Here is a 9,059-nt window from a genome sequence, read left to right on the forward strand (position 1 = left end):
GGGTGGGGTTTGGGCGGTAGGGTGGGCTGGGGTGGAGTTGGGGGTGGGCTGTGGCAGCCTGGGGCTTCCCGCTCAGCCCCCGACCCCTTCCCACAGGCTTTGCTGCTGCAACCTTGACTCATGCCTCCTTTCCTGCACCCCATTTCCTCCTTCTCAAAGAAATCACACACCACCTTCCTCCTGGAAACAGGTTCAAATCCCCCTTCTAGGAAACAGCGCACCTGCCTCAGGGCTGCTCCTTGAGGGGGCCCCCAGCAGGTGGCTGGACAGTGCCCCTCTGCCTCCGCCCCTACCCCACGGGCAGAAAGAGCTCTCCTGGGGAGAGGGGCTGCTGTGCATGGGGTCTGCAGGATCGGAACCACACCTGGGTCAGAGTGGCCTCAACAGTGTTTGCGTGTGGAATGAACAAATCTCCCAAGAAGCAACCAGTCTACATTTGTTCTCCCACCCCCGTGGCTGCGGAAAACCGGCTCCAGGCACTCCACCAGGTCTGCCGCCGAGAAAGGCCCAGGGACTCCTGCAGGCATCTCCTCACATCAATATATTAGAGCCAGGTGTGGACTTTAGGGCGGGATGTGGAGCCCTGCACACGCCAGGGGGACAGGGTGAAACCATCACCCATCCCAAGTCATTTCTCCAAACTCATGACCCCACCTCTCCCCGTCAACCCCGTCCTCTGTCATCTCCCCTAGTAAACCAGCTGGCTTTTCCTCGATTCCATAGCTCTCTCCAGCCAGAGCCATGGTATCCAGCTCCCCTTAAAAGAAAATTGCTCAAAAGAGCTGCCATACTCCCTGATTCCCCTTCTCCATTTCCCATAGACTCCTCAACCCATCTGACAGAGCTCCCATCTCCACGGCACAGAATAAACTACTCTTGTCAAGCTTGCTGATGGCCTCCATGTTGTCCAGGCATCCCTGGTGGCTCAGACACTAAAGAATCTGCCTGCAATGCAGGAGAGCTGGGTTCGATCCCTGGGCCAGGAAGATCCCCTGGAGAAGGAAATGGCAACCCACTCCAGTATTCTTGCCTGGAGAATTCCACGGACAGTGGAGCCTGACAGGCTACAGTTCATGGGGTCACAAAGAGTCAGACACGACTGAGTAACTAACTCTTTGACTTTCCATGGTGTCCAGTGGTTACTCTTCTAGGCTCATTTTAGCTCAACTCTCAGCAGCCCGTGACAATCAACTGCTCCCTCCAGAAACAATTTCCTCATGACATGGCTGACCACCGTCTCCTACCTGGGGGGCTACACTAGCTGGCTCCTTCTAAGCAGCTCAACCTCCAGGTGTGGGGAGGCCTCAGAGTTCACTCCCCACCCCTGCTCCCTTGCCACACACTCTGTCCAGGTGAGTTCATCCAGGCCCTTAACTGTAAATCCCACTTATGACTCAGCGCTCTTCAGACCTGGCACCTGACCTCGCCACTCTTATGGGCCCTCAAGTTCAATGTAGCCCTAAGAAAACTCTCTCGATTTGTACTTGTGCTCATTCTGTCCCACCACCACTTCCAGCGTGTCCCTTCCACAAGTCCACACCTCGGGACAAGGCCCCACCATTCACTCACTGCAAATGGGAGCCACACTGCCCTCCTCCCTCCCAATTTCACAATGACTCCGTCCATCAGGGCTGTCGGCAGCTATCTGACTCTGCCCACAGCTCCCTCTCCCTGTCCACCTGAGACCACCGTGAGAGCCTCCTCAGTACTGCTGGGCTTGTCACCTTGAAGCCCTTTCTCTAAACTTCAGCCAGAGGGACCCTGGCCCTCTCAACCCTCCACTGGCTCTGCATCACATTCAGGGTGGCGTCCACCCCTGCGAGCTTTATGTCGCTACCAAGCTCTCCGTCCTCATCCCCGTCACTCCCCTTGTGCCCAGGGTGCTCCCATCAGCCACCTCTCTTTAGTCACATGACCGTGTGTTTTTCACATACTAAAGCTTGTGCCTGACTCAAGAGTTTTCTCATTGGCTATTCCCTCACCAGTCACCACAGGACTGGCCTTTCCTTATCTTCCAGGTCTGAGAGATTTCCCCTCGTGGGAAATAACCTTTCTGACGACGTCATCTAAAGGAGCCCCTTGGTCACTCACGTCACCCTGTTTTCTTCACGTCCTTTATCATGACCTGTAACTGCTACATACACGTCACTCATCTGATACACGTGCCACACCTGTTTAGAGCGGCCGGTCCCTTCCCCAGGGATCTTCCTGACCCAGCAATTGAACCGGGGTCTCCTGCATGGCAGGTGGAGTCTTTACCAGCTGAGCCACCAGGGAAGCCCCAGAGCAGAGGCCACCTGGTGGTGGAGATGCTGATTTTTCTGACACACCAGAAACCGCATCTCCCTCCAAGGGGCTGCTGGGTCAGTACTGCACATGGGCAGGCCGGAGTGCCCTCTTCACCAAGGCTTGGCCTGCAAACCCAACCCCTAATGTGTGTGGAGCCAGTCTCCTCGGCCTGCTCTGACCCCCCACTCCACCCCAGCCCTCAGCACGGCCGGGCCCCCCGCACCAAGTGCAGAGGACAAGCAGCGCCTTGGGCTTCTGTCCGTCCGCCCCGCGACGTCCTTATCAAAATGGGACCTGAGTTCTGGCGAGGGCTCTGAACTCTCTAGAGCACGTTCACCTTTTGTCAGCCATGTCCCACATTCTCTGTTCTCCCTAACTGGGAATAGACTAAATTCCAGAGTATTTTTCTCCGCAACTACAAGGTGGGGGGTAGGAGAGGAAGGCATGGCACAATGAACGGTGCTATCTCGGTACATGTAGAGCAGAAAAAATGTCTTCAAGTAAATAAAACAACCCAGCAAGCCCAGGCTTGGCGCCCTCATTGGTGGGTGGACTGTTATTATGTGGTTTAAGCCTCCTCGGTGTCTTCGTGGGAAAGAACCTGGCTGCTGCCCAGCCCATGGCCCCATCAGCTGGTCTCAGCTGGGCTGCCTCCCGGGCATCTCTGTGGTCATGGGGCCTTGGCTGACAGGGTACTCAAGGACCCACTCTCCCTTACAAGGTTCTCTAAATAAGAAACCACTGTTTTCTCGGGAAGTCTTCTTTCCTTATTAGTCTCAACATGCCTGTTCACGTCATCTTCTCCTTTGCTATGAAGGCTCTGCTTAGAGATCTTTTGCCCCTGTAACTTTATTTTTAAAAAACCCTTAAACTCTTCTGAGTCATGATCTTAGGCTTCTATGAATTTGGCTTCTACTCGGTCTAAGTTGATGTTTATGTGTGTTTGGAAGCCTTACTATGTAAAATTAATCACAAACATATTATATAGTTAAACTACTTCAGAAAAAAGAGAGCACTGACACATTAATTTAATGGAAATGAATAGTACTAATTGCTAGCATGTCCCAACTAATCATCAAAATACAACCAGCACAGCTTCTCTTCTGAAATACCTCATTAGCATTGCTGTACAGACTTGAAAGGAATAAGAATTCCTGACTTCAAAAGATTTCTACACCAAATGCTCATTTTTCCAGAATTCACGCAATTTGATGCCCTCAAGTATCTGGAATGCTATCAAAACCCTCCAAAACCTTGGCACAGTCACAGTGGAGGCCGCACAGCCATTCCTCCAAGTCGAAACACGCTGCTCATCATCTCAGAGCTCTTAAAAATCCGCTGTGCTTATTCTAAGACACATTCTAGCAGGAGTGGCCACCGAGCTTCCTGACCTGCTGAGAGGAGGTAAACGAGAGGCCAGTGATGGACCGGGAGAGGCAGGCCCACCGTGGCAGTGGGAGCAAGGACCACGAATGAGGGGCGGGGACACACGCATGGATGCCAGTGCACACAGCACTGCAAGGCTCAGACACCGGAGGCTTCTCAAAGGGCTGTGGCAGTGACCCTCCAATGCCATTTCATCTCCGCCTGGCGCTCCTTCATGTTCTAAGGGGCGGTTTCATCACAAATGACTTACAGGCTAAAAACTCTGCCTATCTGTCTAACACTGAGGGCAATCAGTAAGAACTGATTCTCATTCTTATGGAGCATGAAGCACTTGGGAAGATAAAGCAACTGGTCACAAAACAGTAACCAGAACAACACGGAGTCAGTCTCAGAAGCAGTGGTTCTGAGACCAGTCAGATGCTGCGGGCATAGATTCCCCATATCAGAAGGTCTGGGTGGCCCTTGCTAAGGCTACTGCAGAAGGAATTCAGAACCTGGATGGGGGTGAGCCGGCCAGGCCATCTAAGGTCCTTCCCAATTCCAAGATGCTCTGATTCTTCTTTCAACATCCTGAGTGCCTTCCAGATGCTCAGTACCCACTGAAGGTCCCTGGGCGGCAGGAGGTCAGGAAGCTGTAGCCCAGCCTTTAAGAAGACAGTCAACCTACTTTGGAGACAGGACTCAGAACACCTCCACACAACACGGCTGAGAGCATTACCTGTGCCAGGGGCCATCAGAGTCCGGCTACTGAGGACAGAGAGCAACGTCCCAGAGCCAGGCCCCTACACTGGGGAGGAGAGGCTCAGAGCTGATGTAGCCGGCCTTCTAGGCTTCCAGGGACCCGAAGAGCGGTGTGACAGCCTTCAGGTTCCCGCTTATACAAATAAGCCCACTTATTTTAGGGTTTGGAGGAACCACACGGAGGGGAGGGTCTACATTCAGCCTTTGGGCTACACATTACCTACTTTTATATACAGTCAACCCTTGAATAACATGGGTTTGAACTGTGTGGATCCACTCATAGGAAGTTTTTTTCTTTTTCAAAGGTAAATACTATGGTACCACATGATCCGCGGCTGGCTGAATCCCTGGGTGCAGAACCATGGGTACAGCACTGCGGACATGGAATAACCGCAGATATGGAGAGCTGACTTTAATCTATACACCATTTTTCAACTCCTGGAAGGGTCTGGGTCTCTAACCTCTGCATAATTCAAGGATCAACTATAATTACATTCTAGGAAAAACTGCTACTCTATTTTAGCGCTGTCCATCATAATGCTGCTGCTGCTGCTAAGTCGCTTCAGTCGTGTCCGACTCTGTGCGATGCCATGGACTGCAGCCTACCAGGCTTCTCCGTCCATGGGATTCTCCAGGCAAGAACACTGGAGTGGGTTGCCATTTCCTTCTCCAATGCATGAAAGTGGAAAGTGAAAGTGAAGTCGCTCAGTCGTGTCTGACTCTTAGCGACCCCGTGGACTGCAGCCTACCAGGCTCCTCCATCCATGGGATTTTCCAGGCAACAGTACTGGAGTGGGGTGCCATTGCCTTCTCCCGTCCATCATAATAAATTATGTTTTATGTTGCTTTAAATATGCAGCTAAATCACAGTATATAACAGGAATCTGAGACAAGCCTTTCACTCAAGGACAGGAACATGTAGTCAGCGGTGAACTGTGCTTCTTATCATCAGTGTGAGCCTTACTTTCCACAGCAGCTGTTCCTCTCTGTTCCTACACAGCATAAAGTGGAGGCCGTGGGGCTTCGGAAGACCAGGGAGGTCCCACGGACAACCTGGGACTCCAGTGTCACCTCCACGTCAGGGAGGCGGGGACTGAGTAGGACGATGGAGTCCATAGGGCTTGGCTGGTTTTGTTGTTGCTGTTGTTTAATTTTCAGCCCACAAGGAGGGCATGGAGTCAGCCTGTACAGAACCTGGCTATCTAGGGTTTAGATAAACTGTAACCACCAGTTGTTATGGAAAAGGAGTAAGAGGCAGCTCCTCAATAATTCTGCTCTTAAAAGCAAACTAGAGGGCTTCCCTCCTGGCTCACTGGTAAAGAAACTGCCTGTGAATCCAGGAGACAAAGGCTCGATCCCTAATCTGGGAAGATCTCACATGCCTGGGGGCAACTGAGCCCATGTGCCACACTACTGAGCCTGCGCTCTAGAGCCGGGAGCCACAACTAACGAACGTGAGCACCCCAGTGCGACAACGAAGCCACCGCAGCGAGAAGCGGGTGCACCGCAACTGGAGAGTACCCCAGCTCGTCGCATAGAGAAAAGCCCGCACAGCAACAAAGACCCAGCACAATCTGAAATAAACAAATAAAAAAGCAAACTGGAACTCCCTTCACGTTTTATGGTACTTAGAGAAGACCAAGAACTTCACTTAGCAGGTCAAATACGTTGCTTGTGAAGTAGAAATCAAAGTATTCTCCCAAGTCTCCAAATTCCTACTCTTAAAAATTCAGCAACCATAGAAAGAAAACAATTTCCAAACCTCAGGATTTAAATTATAAAGGGGGTTTGAAAGACATGCTTCATTCTATCTGTTTCATTTTCCCCTAAAAAAAGCATGTTATAGAAGTGGATGCTGGTTATTAAAACTGAATTAGAAATTGGAGGGTAACTTGATCCTCAAAGCTTTGCCACACTGTTTACAAGCTAACCAGAACTAAGACTATACTGAATATTTTAACAAGAACAACAACAAAATTCAAGTGACTTAAGATATTTATCAAACTTCTCTTAAATGCTTTATTCCAAAGACATATACTCAAGCTCAGAATTTCTAAGCAAAAAGCTCAGACTGGGCCCTCAGACATCTTGGGGTTCAAATCTCTCCCCTTTTGTGCTGTCATCATAAGAATGAGGTTGATCTTATCAGAAATAACGTATAGGCCAAAATATTCTCCCTGAGTCCAAACTTCTGAGCCAAGGCTTTCAGGTGTCTGTGGGGGAGAGGTGTAGACCCCAAAGCTGGCACACCTGCCAGGACAGGAAGCCACTCACATCAAACCCATGTGCTGTGGCTTCAGGGCCTAATGGCCAACCCATGTATGATCCAATGCAATTTGCAGAAAGGGAACCATCTTGGTGATTAATGGAGTAGCCAACTGTGGGGCTGGGAACCCCTCAAACTTTTACTTACTTGCTGTCAGAAAATCTTATAGAATGTCAAATACAGAAGACTATTCAAAAATAAAGACCCTGATACTGGGAAGGATGGAAAGCAAAAGCAGGAGGCACCAGCAGAGGTCGAGGTGGTTGGATGGCATCACCAACTCAAAGGACATGAGTTTGAGCAAGCTCCAGGAGACAGTGGAGGACAGAGGAGCCTGGCATGCTACAGTCCGTGGGGTTGCAAAGAGGTGGACACAATGTAGCAACTGAACAACAAAAACAAAAATTCAAAAATAATTCAAATAAATGTCAAAATAGTAAATAATGCTGTAAAAGAACATGTTCTTCTATTGAGATAAAGTACTGGGGCTTACCTGGAGGTTTCTGTAAAGAATAACGTCTAAAAGTGAATAAGACCAAAAAACATCCACTTGCTAAATTTCTTTTGGGATACATTTCTCAGTGTAACTATGAAGAGTTAGCTGATAACAGGTAACATAAATCCATTGTTGTTATCTAAGCACTTCACCCAATATCAATAACCTCAGATATGCAGATGATGCCACCCTTATGGCAGAAAGTGAAGAGGAACTAAAAAGCCTCTTGATGAAAGTGAAAGAGGACAGTGAAAAACTTGGCTTAAAGCTCAACATTTAGAAAACTAAGATCATGGCATCCAGTCCCATCACTTCATGGAAAATAGATGGAGAAACAGTGCAAACAGTGGCTGACTTTATTTTTTGGGGTTCCAAAATCACTGCAGATGGTGATTGCAGCCATGAAATTAAAAGACACTTACTCCTTGGAAGGAAAGTTATGACCAACCTAGATAGCATATTAAAAAGCAGAGATATTACTTTGCCAACAAAGGTCCGTCTAGTCAAGGCTATGGTTTTTCCAGTGGTCATGTATGGATGTGAGAGTTGGACTATAAAGAAAGCTGAGCACCAAAGAATTGATGCTTTTGAACTGTGGTGTTGGAGAAGACTCTTGAGAGTCCCTTGGACTGCAAGAAGATCCAACCAGTCCATCCTAAAGGAGATCAGTCTTGGGTATTCATTGGTAGGACTGATTTTGAAGCTGAAACTCAATACTTTGGCCACCTGATGCGAAGAGCTAACTCATTTGAAAAAACCCTGATGCTGGGAGGGATTGAGGGCAGGAGGAGAAGGGGACGACAGAGGATGAGATGGCTGGATGGCATCACCAACTAAATGGACATGGGTTTGGGTGGACTCTGGGAGTTGGTGATGGACAGGGAGGCCTGGCGTGCTGCGATTCATGGGGTCACAAAGAGTCGGACACGACTGAGTGACTGAACTGAACTGAAAGCACTACCAAAACCGTGCACTAAAACACTGCCTTAGGGAACACTGCCACAGGGAACACTGCCACAGTACCTTCAAAATGAAGGGGGGAAATCAACCAGAGTGGTGCTTATCCCCAGCTTCAGATACAAAACCTCCTGGTCCAGAAGACTCTGTGACTGGTCACACAACTAACTTCTAGAGGAAGTCAAAGAAAACCAAGGCTAATCTGATTTCTACCATACTATAGGGTACCCCAGCTTTCCCTCTGGTGCAAAAACATAAGCCACAGGCAAATGGGACACATATTCTTCTCTTCTGCTGCTGCTGCTGCTAAGTCACTTTAGTCGTGTCCAACTCTGTGCGACCCCATAGACAGCAGCCCACCAGGCTCCTCTGTCCTTGGGATTCTCCAGGCAAGAACATTGGAGTGGGTTAGTGGGTTGCCATTTCCTTCTCCAATGCAGGAAAGTGAAAAGTGAAAGGGAAGTCGCTCAGTTGTGTCCTACTCTTTGCGACCCCATGCACTGTAGCCACCAGGCTCCTCCATTCGGGGGACCTTCCAGGCAAGAGTACTGGAGTGGGTATTCTTCTCTGAGTAATCAGTTCAGTTCAGCCCAGTTCAGTCGCTCAGTCATGTCCGCCTGTTTGTGACCCCACGAATCGCAGCACGCCAGGACTCCCTGTCCATCACCAACTCCCGGAGTTCACCCAAACTCATGTCCATCGAGTCGGTGATGCCATCCAGCCATCTCATCTTCTGTCGTCCCCTTTCTTCCTGCCCCCAATCCCTCCCAGCATCAGGGTCTTTTCAAATGAGTCAGCTCTTCGCATCAGGTGGCCAAAGTATTGGAGTTTCAGCTTTAGCATCAGTCCTTCCAATGAACACCCAGGACTGATCTCCTTTAGGATGGACTGGTTGGATCTCCTTGCAGTCCAAGGGCTGTCTTT

At 49.6% G+C, this 9,059-nt stretch overlaps 1 protein-coding gene across 1 annotated transcript in view; it reads right to left on the minus strand.

The window, feature by feature from the left end:
• Positions 1-9,059, minus strand: part of FHOD3 (formin homology 2 domain containing 3) — a 469,739-nt gene that overhangs the window by 195,228 nt on the left and 265,452 nt on the right. The gene's annotated exons all lie outside the window — the stretch shown is intronic.

Source organism: Bison bison, unplaced genomic scaffold (genome assembly GCF_000754665.1).
Source record: "Bison bison bison isolate TAMUID 2011002044 unplaced genomic scaffold, Bison_UMD1.0 scf7180017864286, whole genome shotgun sequence".
Classification (NCBI taxonomy): Eukaryota; Metazoa; Chordata; class Mammalia; order Artiodactyla; family Bovidae; genus Bison; species Bison bison.